Source organism: Sphaerodactylus townsendi, linkage group LG04 (assembly GCF_021028975.2).
Source record: "Sphaerodactylus townsendi isolate TG3544 linkage group LG04, MPM_Stown_v2.3, whole genome shotgun sequence".
Taxonomy (NCBI): Eukaryota; Metazoa; Chordata; class Lepidosauria; order Squamata; family Sphaerodactylidae; genus Sphaerodactylus; species Sphaerodactylus townsendi.
Window position 1 is genome coordinate 118594442 of NC_059428.1, and position 14124 is coordinate 118608565.

General features: G+C 43.5%; 1 pseudogene; it reads right to left on the minus strand.

Annotated features, from left to right (window-relative positions):
• Positions 1 to 13901, minus strand: part of LOC125431355 — a 57707-nt pseudogene extending 43806 nt beyond the window's left edge.
• Between the last annotated feature and the right edge of the window lie 223 nt (positions 13902 to 14124).

The window sequence follows — 14124 nt, forward strand, 5'->3', positions numbered from 1 at the left end:
TGAAGAACAAAATAGACCCCCAGCCATGGTGAACTGTTTCTAGCCTACCCACAGGGCATTGCTAGAGTCTTCTGCAGCCACTGGTAATTGGGTTCAGGAAAGATTTATTCAGAAAATTCCACCTCAGCCAAACCATAACTTGGCCTCAAATAATCCAGTGGAAGTAAGAGCAAGATTTATGCTAGAACTATTTATAAGGCTACATATCCACCGTGTACCATTACTTTCTAGGGATTTAATAGGAAAGGATGGTCGGATTTGGCAACAATCCAAAATCCACAGTCAATTATCCACCAATCCCTAAGAGTATGGAGCTAAGAGATACAGTTGAAAGTCATATTGGCTCTCCTAATAAGATGTGGGAATATCCTCCCGAGTCAGGGATTCCTGTGAACAAATAGGAGCAGCAGGAGGAGCCGCAGGTCAAACCTTCACAGATAATGAAGCACAGGTTATGGTGGATAGCAGTAGAACTGCACATGATGGCTTATAGTACTGTTGTGATCTTATGAGTCCAACCAGCTCCTTCCTTTTAGTCTACTGTACACATTTGACATTGGCTTCTGGAGGGTACCTGCTTAACGAGATGAGATTCCCAAACATTTCTTTCCCCATTTTTTAACATTTCAAGCATAAAATATTGTTTAACTGACTGTCAAGTGCAAATGTCTGAGGTCCTTCCAGTAGTCTCTGGAGCAACCATTAGAAGATGGCTAAGAAGTTCTCTGAGGCCGTTTCCGCACGGCCCCCAAGCCTTACGCCTTGCAAGAATTCTGCGGCATGGAGGCTGGGAAGGCAGATTCGCTTACGCAAGCATGCGGGCAGCCTCAGGAGAGGCCGGCGGACTACAGGCGGCTCCGCATGGAGCCGCCTCTGCCCCCTTCCCTTTCCCACTCACCTTGTCCCCGTCATCGGCCTGCTGGCCTCCGAAGCCCCGCCCACGCTGCCCTCTGACCTCCAGGGGTCAGAGGACAGTGAGGGAGGGGCTTCGGAGGCCAGCAGGCCAATGACAGGGACAAGGTGAGTGGGAAAGGGAAGGGAAACAGCGTGTTCCCGGCGGTGCTGTTCGCACCACGCCGCCGGGAAGACGCTGTTCCCTCAAAAACAACCCTTTAAAGGGTTGTTTTTTAGGGCGGCCTGATGCTGCCCTGAGGGAGGGGAAAGGCAGCCAGGTCCGCGCTGCTGCATTTCAGCAGCGCCACCTGTGCGAACGGCGGCCTGGGGGCGGCGTTTTTACCGCCCCCAGGCCGCCGTTTTTGGCCCATGAGGAAACGGCCTGAGGGATGGGAGTAAACATCTAAAAGAAGAAAGCAGATCTGTCAAATTCTGAGGGGAGCTGATGGGACTGGCACCTGTTTTTGGCACAGGCCAGATGTGCGAATGAAATGGTATCAGATGGGAATATTCATATAAAAGGGGGTTAATGCCATTTCATGAAATTACTTGTATTAAAAACCTAAAAACTTGATTTTGTTGTTTCTCACACACAACATTGTAAACCCCCTGTAATCTGTGAACAGATAAAAGAACATCACAGCAAAAAAGATGTAAAAAGATGTAAACTGTGTTGTATATCTGTGTTGTGAACCGCCCTGAGCCCTCCAGGGGAGGGCGGTATACAAGCTTAATAAAAATAAACAAACAAACTGATGTAAACAGTGTGTTTATATAATTATGTCCTTAATTCATTTCCCTAAATTGCAAGGTGTTCTACTTCTAGGATGATTTTACTGGATTTGATTTATTGTGGATGATAGAGCCTTGGAGATTAATTGTCAGGAGCAAGGCAGGATGTGATAATGATGTTCCCAAATTTTGCTTCATTTACAGGCACACACATAGACTTGGTTGCAGCAACACCTATGTGGAAATGGACTTAACACAGTTCCTCCTGTATAAGATATTGTACATTACCTAGCACTTGCCTTTTTTGTATGTTGTGCAGTCTAGATCCTGCTTGCACAATATCAGACACAAGCCAACAAAAAAGCAGTTTGGGATGTGCAATGTTTAACTGAGAGCAAGAGGTTAGCATGGGTCCCACCGCCCCGTGCCACTTTTTACAAGGTCCCTACAGCAAGCAGAAATCTGCTAGACTATCTACATTTCCAAACCTCACAGTTCTCTTAAAATTATAGGGCGCCCATGTGAATATCAATAAGGACATTTTTGCACAATGAAAGAATGCAATGCGTCAACACAAATGATAGCTATCAGCTTCTTTGTCAGAGAATCGCTGTGCTGTGTCAATCCCAAATGAATATGACCTACAAAATACTTTCAAAAATGTGGGATTAACTTCTTCATTTCTCTCCCCCCCCCCCTTTCCTCATCTTCTTGTTTTCTGACAAAACAGGATGTAATTTTGGGACTCTTATATTATCTTCGTAAGAATGAAAGAAAACATGTGGATCCTTGGAAACGTGCAGGTGTGATATGGTCTCTCATTCTGAATTACAATGGACAAAATAATATGTAGCTCATTAATACATGAGCACTGGAGAACAACAGAAGTTCCTGCCCCATTCATTACACCACAAAAGGATAAATGCAATACCACACAGATCAATAAATGCTGCAATGAATAAGTTATTTTAAAACATTGCAAGAATTCACTGTTGTTGAATACCACAGCAATACTGAAATAGTACAGTGTTCATTATTGGCTAGAGAATAAAATGTTTCTTGAACTTCTTTCTTTTATAGTGGCTCCAGGAAGACAGACAAGCAACCAGTGGGGGATGGGGGAGAACTTACTGACAGGAAACTGAAGCCTAGGCCAGCCCAGACTAGAAGTAACATCATCATGTTGCTGGCAAGCTGTTGGTGAAAGCTGTTATTACCCAAGAGTTTTTGCCCAAATATCAGAGCATTCCCATATTACTGGCACTATGATGTTGTCACTTCAAGTGATTACCAGAAGTGATGGATTGATGGCAACACAGGCCTAGGTCTCAAACCTTATTGGCTGCTGTGGGGATATTACAGTATGTTTATGATCTTATTTGTTTGATTGATTTTATAAGCTGCCCTTCACCTTACAGACTCAGGGCTGTGTTCACATCAGTTAACAATAGGTCAATGAAAATACTTTATCCAAATCCCAGCACCATGAATTCTAATAAGGGATAAACAATTAAAAATCAAATCTAAATTATACCCCTTCAGATCCACATGCATACATACATTAGGGGAAAATGGAAAGAAAGGAAGAACAGGGAAAGAGAAACAGAAAGAGACGCCAGTTAGAGTGGATACAATTGCTGTCCTCAACCCTAAACCTGGTGGAACAACTGTGTCTTACAGCCCCACAGGGCCTAGGTTTCCCTTGACAGAGCATTCTACCAGTCTCTGGTCCTGTTTGAGGACAGCTGAACAGTTTTCAGGCCAGGGACCACCAGTAAGTTACAGCTTGCTAAGTGTAAAGCTCTATGGGCAACATATTGGGAGAGACAGTTCTGCAGGCATGAAGACCCCGGAATGTTTAAGGTTTTAAAGGTCAATACCAATATCTTATTTTACCTTGTGAACCACCTTAAGCAGTTTTCTGAAGAGGCATATGCATGTTTTAAATAAATTATTTGTGAAAGAGCACCTAAGTGCCTGCTTGCCTAACTTCTTCCAGAAGGCAGAAGCGAGCACAGAAAATATTTATAAACACAGCATCCCAGGTCTTTCTTGGCTGGGTTGTTTCACACAAGGCAGCCCTTCACAGAAGTTATTTGTTGGCTGCAAAGAGCTTTAATGATAACCCATTGACCTTGAACCCTGAAGCAGTGAAAGATGGATTGTATGCTAAGCCTGCTTTGTGAACTCATTTGCATGTTTGGTCCAAAGCCTCGAATAGGATCATTCCTAAAACAAGACTGGAGGCTACAGCTAATTGTGCTATGCAGGATTACTCCAAAAGCATGTTAAAAGAGAATACCTATTACCATTCGATAATGTCATGCCCAATGGCAGCAGGTCTTGATCTTGACTTTGTTATCTCAGGCAGAGGTGTTTTCCTGATCCTTCTAATCAACCAGAAACTGAGATGTCAAGATTCACCTTATATGCCAAAGACCTTATATACCAAAGACTTTATATGCATCCCAGGTATAGATGTCTTTTACAGAGTCATCCCTATCACCACCATTCCAGATAGAGACTTCTGCTTCTTCCTCTCCCTGTAAATATATGGAGCTAGGTAGTTTAACAGCTGATAAGAATTAGCACAAGTGAGAAAGGCTCTTCTCTAACAATATCAACAAACATTATAGGCAAATGCCTATATGAGAGCTTATGTGGCAAGTTACAGCAAAAGCAGAGATGTGATCAGATTGCATGAAATGTCTGTGCGCAGGCAAACCTTAGGGAGCGAAAGATGATTTCTTTTCCATGCCAACCAATTGTGACCATTCACTTTATCTTAAAAGCAAAGGCTTGTGGGAAAAATATTTTTTTAAAAAAATGGGAATGAGAAACCCTTTACGCTTTGAAATTGATTGGCTGAACACCATGCAATTTATACATGCTTATTATGCAGATAAATTAGCATGAAGAATGTCCCTTAATTTTTCACCTCCCAATTAGGAGATCAGCAGTTCCCCAGAATCCATTTTCTGTAACCACCCAATGTAACCTTCCCACTGGAGACTAAAGTCATTCACTTACTGCTAGAGTCACTGCAAACTTTGGGGCAAGCATCTTCCATAGGTAAACATACCACTACTGATAGCCATGATCATTTTGGAGCCAAACCTTGGGTCTCTTTGCCTTCTCTAACTTGAGTGACTGGTGAACAGTTTCGAGGCTGCACAATAACCGTGGTGGTGGAAGTTTCAGTCCTCTTTCCTGGCTGCTGATTTCCCATCTTCACACGAGCTGAAATCAACTCTCCTTCAAGGCTGCGGCCGGTCAAGTCAGTTAGTTAAATGATGCGTGTGTGGTGGGGAACATGCCCCATGAGGCCATGCAGAGATGCACATGCACAAAATAACATTAATAGCATGGACAAATGCAACTTGTTTTTTTAAAAAGAGTTCATTTTTTATCAAAGGCTGGCTGACTAGTTGGCTCACTCTTAATTCAAACAACTGGTTGCTGAGTAACAGGGTAGCATGTCAGGGGGAGGATTAGAACTGCCATAGCATTGGGCAAGAATGTAAATTGTGCTATACTGTACTGCAATGGTTCCCAACCTGGGGTACGTGTACCCCCAGGGGTATGTGCCGGAGAATTCGTGCAAAAATATGTAATGAGTTTGCTAATACGGGGATACAATTTTAGAAGAATGGGTTGCATGAGAAGGGGTACATGAGTGAAAAAAGGTTGGGAACCACGGCTGTACTGTTTCAACCTGCAAAAAGCAACCTGCTAAACAGGCTCGAACTGCTCATGAAAAGCCAAGCTGCTTGATACATCTGCTCCCTGCTTGCAACTTGGGCATCTTGAATGGCTTTCCAGTTCTGTAATCCTAGACCTCTCTGTGTGTGAAGTGTCAAGTCATAGATGATTTATGGAAACCCAGTAGGATTTTATAGGCAAGAGACTAACATTGTCTTCCTCTGTATAGCGATCCTGGTATTCCTTGGTGGTCTCCCAACCAAGTACTAACCAGAACTGACACTGTGTAGCTTCTGAGTTCTGATGAGATCAGGCCAGCCTGGGTCATCCAAGACAGGGCAATTCGGGCTCAGCATAATTTTTTTGGATGTTTTACACAGTATGCCTGATTTTGTTTTGTTTTTATATGTTGTAATCTGGTTTGAGCAGGAAAGCTATAAATAAGTTAACAAACAAACAAACAAACAAACTAGCAAGTGAAGCATGAGCCAAACCAGTTGGTTATTACTTACTTCTGACTACAATGCTTACTATCTACCTTCAGCTTATACTGGTTGAATTTTTTTACCAGGTATCATGCAGGCACACTTTCAAAGCCAATAAGGTTTTAATATGGATGCAGTCACACATTGCTACTATTTTACAGGGATCACCAGGAAAAACAAAACAAAAACAAATCAATTCTCTCACTTAGCCTAGCTGTTGCAGGTGGCACACTGAAACACAAAACATGACAGCAATTTAGATCCAGTATGAATCAACAACTGTAATCTTGAGCTAACCATGTTTGCAAGGTTTTTTTTTTTTAAAAAAAAAACTCAATTGGAGCTCAATCACTCCTTTTAATATAAAGGAAACTTAATGTTTTCAAGAGTTCATACAGGATTTTTTCTTCAAAATAAGGACAAATTGATGCACACAGGTAGTATTTAAGCCCTACCTGATTATGCATAATGGAACATTGATCTGAATGTTCAAAATGCTAACTGTCCAGCCACTAGGTGATAAGACCAAATTGAAATGGAATTACTTTTTATGGCACTTACATGAACACAATGGCATTTCTCGTTTTGCCTTATCAGTTCTCTGCCATAGAAAGATACTGTGAGGTTCAAATGGGTGTTCCAGGTGGAGAAATGCACAGGTTTGCATTCCACTTTGCCACACCAAATTTTGTCACCCGTGCAGTGTGTGAACTGCATTTTAAGGCAGAATGGAACCTTAGGGGAGTTCTGTACCTGCTTCTGATAACAACATTCCCCTATGGCTTTTTCTTCTTGTCCCCTCTAGTTATGAATAGTACTTTTAAAAATAAGATGTCACCACAGTCTGAGGCCCTTTCCGCACGGGCCAATAATGACGCCCTGGGGACGGCAAAAACACCGTCCCCGGGGAGCCGTTCACACAGGTGGTGCTGCCAAAACGCAGCAGCGCCAACCTGGCTCCCTTCCCCCTCCCCCAGGGCGGCCTCAGGTCGCCTCCAAAAACCTCCCTCCTGGAGGGAGGTTTTTGGCACAACAGTGCATTCCTGGCAGCGCGGTGCGAACGGCACCACCGGGAATGCGCTGTTGTCCCTGTCCCTCTCCCACTCACCTCGTCGCCTCCATCGCCCTGCTGGTCTCTGAAGGCCCTCCCTCACTGTCCTCTGACCCCTGGAGGTCGGAGGGCAGTGTGGGCGGGTCTATGGAGGCCAGCAGGGCAACAGAGGCGACTGGAGAGGGACGGGGAAGAGGCGGGTCGGCCGGACGACAGCACTCCGCGGTGCCGTCATCCCAACCGGTTCTGGGACCATGCATGCGGATGGTCCCAGCGTCGTCGGGTCGGCGTAGATTACACCGACCCAACCCCTTCCGCCTCCATGCGGTTTGAAAGAAACTGGTATTTTTTCAGACTTGGATGAAGAAGAATTCAGATTTATACCCTGCTTTTCTCACCTGTAATGAGTCTCAAAGTCGCTTACAAACTCCTTCCTTTCCTCTCCCTACAACAGACACCTTGTGAGGTAGATAGGGCTGACAGAGTTCCGAAAGAACTGTGACTAGCCTGAGGTTACCCAGCAGGCTTCATGTGGAGGAGTGGATAAATTCACCAGATAAGAGTTCGCTGATCATGTAGAAGAGTAGGGAATCAAACTCAGTAATCTAGAGTTCACTTCTCATAACCACTACAACACAGTGTTCTAAACCACTACACCTCTCTGGATTTCAAAAACATTGATATTTCAGACTATTTGGCTCCCCAATACTAGTTTGGTATTCAGATATTCCCCCTAGATGTCTAAAATTATTCAGGATGCCTATGGGAGGCTGTGAAGAGACTGCATGCTGGGAGAAATTTTCAGGAGGGAACATTCTATCTGTGGCAGTTAGGCAGTTTAACTGAAGTCTCATATGGGGGGGGGTAGAAGCTCTTTCAATGTAGTTGTGTCAGTGGATATGGTTTAGTATTCTACTGGAACTTGGAACTTGAAACTGATAAACTGTAACTACATACCGAAGAGTAACTTTGTGCACTGTGTAAACAAACTTGGGCTTCAGATAAGTTTATTTGCTTTTGCGAGGGAGGGTCTTAGGAGGCCAGCAGGGCGACGAAGGCGACGAGGTGAGTGGGAGAGGGATGGGGAAAACAGCGTGTTCCCAGCGGTGCCGTTCGCACCTCTTTTTGGAGGCGGCCTGACGCTGCCCTGGGGGAGGGGGAGGGGAGCCAGGTCGGCACTGCTGCGTTTTCGCAGCACCGCCTGTGCGAACGGCTCCCTGGGGATGGCATTTTTGCCGTCCCCAGGGTGCCGTAAATGGCCCGTGCAGAAAGGGCCGCTGTGTGCATGTGCCCATGGAAAGGGCTCTAAGTGCCACCTCTGGCACCCATGCCATAGGTTCGCCACCACTGCACTATGTGATGTGTATGATGTGTAATGGGTTGTGTTTTGTTTTTTGTTTGTGTTTTTGTGTTGTTTTATGCCAGAATTTTTAAAAAAAATTAAAAAGAGACAGAGCAAAGTCTTTCACTTCTAACAATTCCAAAATACCTTACATGTTACAGTGAAGATAAATCAGAGGAGGGACAGGAATGCTGCTCTTAGCTGACAGAATTGACATTAGGATAACAATGTAATATTTCTAGCTATTTATTGGCATGATCCAGTTGGCATTAAACACTTTTGAATTCTCTTGGTTTCAATAGAATACATTTAAGCCCATCTTTAACTCTCCTATTAAAAATGAGACATAAAATAATGTATCTGTCCAGTGCTGATCTATGCATAGGAAAAGTCCTGAATGCACTCCCATGTATGCTTAAACTTTTCCTGGACCAGCTTTTTATTCTAATGGTTGCACATTCAAATAAACTAAGGCTCCTCCTGCACATGCAGAATAATCCCCTTTCAATCCACTTTAAACTGGATTTCACTGTAAGGAATAGCAAAATCCACTTTCAAACAATTGTGAAAGTGGATTGAATGCACATTATTCTGCATGTGCGGAAGGGGCCAAAGATAATATTAACAGTGCAATCCTATGAAGAGTTACTCCAGGCAACATTATTTCAGTGATTTTACATTGAAGTAACTCTACATAGATTGTACTGTAAGCCTCTTTTACTAGTATCTATTTATACTTGCCAGTCTTTCATGTTTGAATTTATCAGCAGGGATGCAAAACATAATCAGGTCCTGTCAAACCTCTTTGGATGTCCTCAAAGTCCTTCAGATGTTTCAGCTGAAGAGCAGCAGCCAACTTCTGTTTGATCTTTTCTTTAGGCAAGCAGTGACAAATGAAGGATGCATTTGAGAAACATAAGAAATTTTAGCAAGTCTGATTAAACTCATTTGGCTTCCTCCACAATCCCTCCAATCTTTCAGTTGAGAAAGAAACTGCAACTGCTGTTACATTTCATTTTTGGTGAAATTTTACAAAGAATGATTCCATACATTTTCCTGTACAGTATGGATTTTCCTTGAGGGGCAGGGGAAGAAAAAAAATTCCACAACTAAGGTTGTATAGTTCAAAGTGGAAGTGGTCCTACACTTTTTTTTCTTATCTTGAGTTTCATCTTGCATAACTAAACAAAATATCCTGGTTTTCTGGTCCTGTAAACATTTCACTTCCAAACCCAGCTGTCAATCGCCATCAAGAGTAAGTACCGGCACTGAGATCTGTGCCTTTTCTGCATGTAACACCCACATGCACAGCATGCCTTTCCAAGACAGACAGCTTTTGCATTTGTTATACTGCTTTCTTTCATACTTCTAAAAGAAACAGAATCAGTCACACAGTTGTGTGGGACTACCACTCATTTCCCTTGTGTTTGTTTACCTCTGATTTTTTTTCCTTCAGCAAGGGGACAAAGAAAACCTCTTCAATGTATTTTTATGTGTCCATATCTCTTTCACCTGTCTTTCCCACATTCCCTAATGACAGAAAAATTTTGCAAGAAAACCTGAACACCTGTCTAAGTAGTCTTCTGTTTGCATCTGTCTCACAAACAACTCATAGACCTAATGTGGTCATACCAGCCATTGGAGACTTGGATATATCTAGAGTTCTAATGAACTTGGTTGTACAGTTGTCCATTTTGTTAAGCCACATCTTCTTCAGATATGTGAAAGTAACCATACAGATTCCAAATTAACAAATGATGAGTGGTCTTACCCAAAGGGGCTTGTCAATATTATCCCACAAACTACTACAGAAGATTTTTACTCACACCAGATCATGGATGCTTCTAAAATTCTCATCTCTTGTGTGGATATCGTCTCTAAGATAACTGGCTTAATATGTTTACATGCACAGCATGAGAAATAACCATACATATGTGTGACATGATTCAGTGATTGCTATTGTTTTTATTTGTCTAGCACTTTTCAGTTTGTTTCAGAGTACGCTCATAACTGAAACAAGCTTTTCCAAAAGAAACCAGTTGGTGATGTGTCCTTTGTTTCAACTGCAGTGATCTTAGAATTTTCTCATGGCACAGAACTTTCATTGGGCATGCTTAAAAAGTACCGTATGATGAAAGACAAAAGCTGCATCACTTTACCTTTGAGAACCCGTCACTCTTTTCATCAATCAGCTGGAAAAGGCTATTTGAAATAAGGTGGATTAGAAGAAATAGGTTTGAGGGAGAGTAATGAGAGACCAAAGTACAACAGCCTCAGTTTAATCATTTTAGGTTCTACAGATTGTTCAGACTTGATTTGATCTAGAACCCACATTTATTTTTTGGAAGGAAATTGTATCCATAAAACTCTCCTCCAACACCATATTTTAGAGGACAGGAAGAAAGTAGACTCTTTTGAAATTTCTGTTTGAAGAGATTGTTACAGATACCATGGACCATCAAACTCCCCCCTCCCAAATGTGAGTTATAGATCAAATCAAGCCTGAAATGTCCCTAGAAGCAAAAATGACTAAATTCAGACTATCATACTTTGGTCATCTAATAAGACGAGAGTCACTGGAAAAAGAAATAATGCTATGACAAAATTGAAGGCAACAGGAAAAAAGGAAGACCCAACATAAAAATGCATTGACTTTATAACAGCAGCCACAGTTTGCAAACCTCAGTTTGCAAGACCTGAGTAGATGGTTAATAATAGGACTTTTGGGAGGACATTAATTTCTAGGGTTGCCATGAGTTGGAAGCAACTCATTGGTACTTAACACACACTCAGTCAGAGATCTCAGTTTCAGTTGGTGGTAAACAATGTTTAAACTCCCTCTCAACCCAATTTAGATGTGGGGCGGGAGCTCAGATGTGGTTGGGGACAGTGTGTCAAAGGTGGCATCACACCATTTCTCCATTGGAGCCTTGGACTGTATAGCAAAAAGCAGGGAAAACATCAGCTGACACCAGGGCAACTGTTAGAAAAATCAATGAAGCCTAATTTGAATAGAACATCGACAGTTTCTGGAAAGAGGGGGTTGTTCACTCAGAACTATGTTCCCTCCAGAGCTAGTTCCATTCCGCTGGTGCCTCTTCAATTGTTTTTTCCTCTTCAAGATTTTAACTCTCCTTTTTTCTGTTTTCTGTTTGTTGATGGTTTCTGTAATGTTGTGCTGAAGTAAAGTTGTTCTTTCTTCAGAAGAAAAAATGTTCATTCCTCTCTAACGGCAACTCCACTGGGGGGAACAGACTAACACCCTATGTTATTGCAGCGTAAGTCTGAGAACTTTGCTGGGGCCCTTTCCGCAAGGCCTTTTTATGGCGCCCTGGCGCCATTCCCAGGGAGCCATTCGCACAGGTGGTGCTGCTGCATTAGCGTCAGGCGCCCTGAAAAACAACCCTTTAAAGGGTTGTTTTTCCCGCAACAGTGTGTTCCCGGCGGCGCGGTGCGAACAGCACCGCCGGGAACACGCTGTTTCCCTTCCCCGTCCGACTCACCGTGTCCCCGTCTGCATTAGGCCTGCTGGCGTCGATGAAGCCCAGCCCAGAAGCTTCCCTGGAGGTCGGAGGGGCAAGCGTGGTGCGAGGGGCTTCGACGGCCAGCAGGTCGGCAGTTTATGGGAACAGAGTGAGTCGGACAGCGAATAGGGAGAAAGCGGCGAAGCTGACTCATGTGGAGCCAGCCTGCATCGAATCCGCCGGCCTCTCCTGAGGCGCTGCCTATCGCCGCCGTCGTCGCAGTGAACGGCCTCCGCCTCCACGCCGGCAGAATTCTTGCCGGCGTGGAGGCGCATCGACGGCAATGCGGAAATGGCCTGGGAGTGTTCCTGAGTCAAAAGCCTGGTGGAAGCCAACTAAAATTTGATCCACCCCTGAAAATGCTTCTAGACCACCCCAGCCATGCTGACATCGACCTCTCCATCCTCTATGGGTATTTAGGGTTGCCATGAGTGCTGCATGTGATGTCTCCCAAGTAATTCCAACATTGGAATTTTTACTGTCTTAATAATGAACTACTTCACTTCCTAAACTAGTTTCTTGACAAAACAGCACTTTTCTGAAAGTATACTGTTTCAAGGATGCCTCTGATCTTAAAACCCACACTTCTCTCCAGGCAGAGCCTTTGTAGAACTTCATTTACACAAACAGGTTCTGAGGTTGATTTTTTTTTGCTACATAATGGTAATGAATAATGCACTTATACTTTGCCTTCACAAAGGTAGTTTTTGAATAAATAATTTGCTTGCCAGAATGCTTTTAGGTTATTCATGTAGCAATGACAACAATACATTGTCTGGCTGAAAAAAAATGATTATACTGCCATTTGAGGGGCAGTGGAGGATCTTAAAAGCAGCTTGTTGGATCAGACAAGGGGTTATCTGGTCTCCTTTTTTTATTCCCAGCAGCAAAACATCACTGGAAGTTCTGAAGGTGAGGACCTTCTCCTCGAATTCAAAGGCAAGTTGCTTTGTGAACATGGAAAGACCATTGTTTATGAACCTCTTCATCACAAATTTGTAGCAAAGCTATCTTAGAAGCCCTCTTGTGAAGGTGAATTCTTCAAGTTATTCACTGGATGAAAAAAGCACTTCTGTGAACTTCTTTGGGTTGCATGTTCTTTCTCCACTGTTCATGATTACATTAACTAAAAGACCCCAGTAGGTTTACATTTTATGTGCTATCAAGAGGCAACCACTTATGACAATCCCAGCAAGGTGTGGCCACACCTCCCCAAGCCCTGCCCCCAGCCTCAGTGCTTATTAATTTCCTTAAGCTTTTATACCGCCCCATCCCCGAGGGGCTCTCCAAGGCCAGGGACAGCAGACTCCCCTGCCCCGCCCTTCCCTGCCCCCCCACCAGCTGGGCTCCCAGCCAGCAGCCCCTTCTGCCCTCCCCTCTGGGCAGATGCATAGCTAGGGAAAATGGAGCCCCCTGAACCAAACTTCACAAAACCTGGTTGGTATCAGTAAGAAACTATCCTGATGATACCTTCCAGGTTTGGTAAAGTTTGGTTCAAGGGGTCCAAAGTTATGGACCCTCAAAAGTGTAGCCCCATCTTCTATTAGCTCCCATTGGAAACAATGAGAGAGGGGGGCACCCCTTTGGGGAGTTTATAATTTTGGACCCCCTGAACCAAACCTCACCAAACCTGGGTGGTATCATCAGGAGAGCCTCCCAACAAATCCCTGAAATTTTGGTGTTGCTAGCCTAAAAATACACCCGCTGCAGGCCAAAAACCAAAAACACTAAAAATACAAAAAACACACAAACGAGAGGTAGGGCTTTGGACATGCAATGGGGGGGTTTGAACCTGAGAACCCCCCCCTTACCTATGTCCTTGCCAGTCTCCATAACTTCCATTTGCAAATACCTGTGAATAATTATGGGAATCATTTGAGCTTTCAGCTTTTTCATTGCAACCAGCAAGGTATTTCTCCTTCCAGTTCTACCATCACTGGAAAACACATGGTTATCTGGAAGGCACAGGTGCCAAGAATTCTGACCTGCTCATATTTGGTCATATTGGATGTAGTGATCCACTTCTGGTTTGCCTGCTGCTACTCTTCAGATGGCAGGATTTCCACATTTTCCTAAACCTCCTCCCCGGCATTTTCTGGATTATCTAGCCCTTCATCTTCCTCTACATCATTAAAATAACCACCATCAAAATTGTCTAGATTATCAGACATGCTGCTGCTTTTCCACACTGGAACAGCATCAAAATGACATTTTCAATGAACTTTTATCACAAAACCTCTTTCCTGAATAATCAAATCAAACCCTAACAGTGTACAAGTCCCTCCCACCTGAAAACAACAACAACAACAGCCTGCAATGTGCTCTTTGATACCACTGTACAAAATGCACCCACCTTAGGATGAGTCAACCTCACAAATATTTATGCCAAGATGA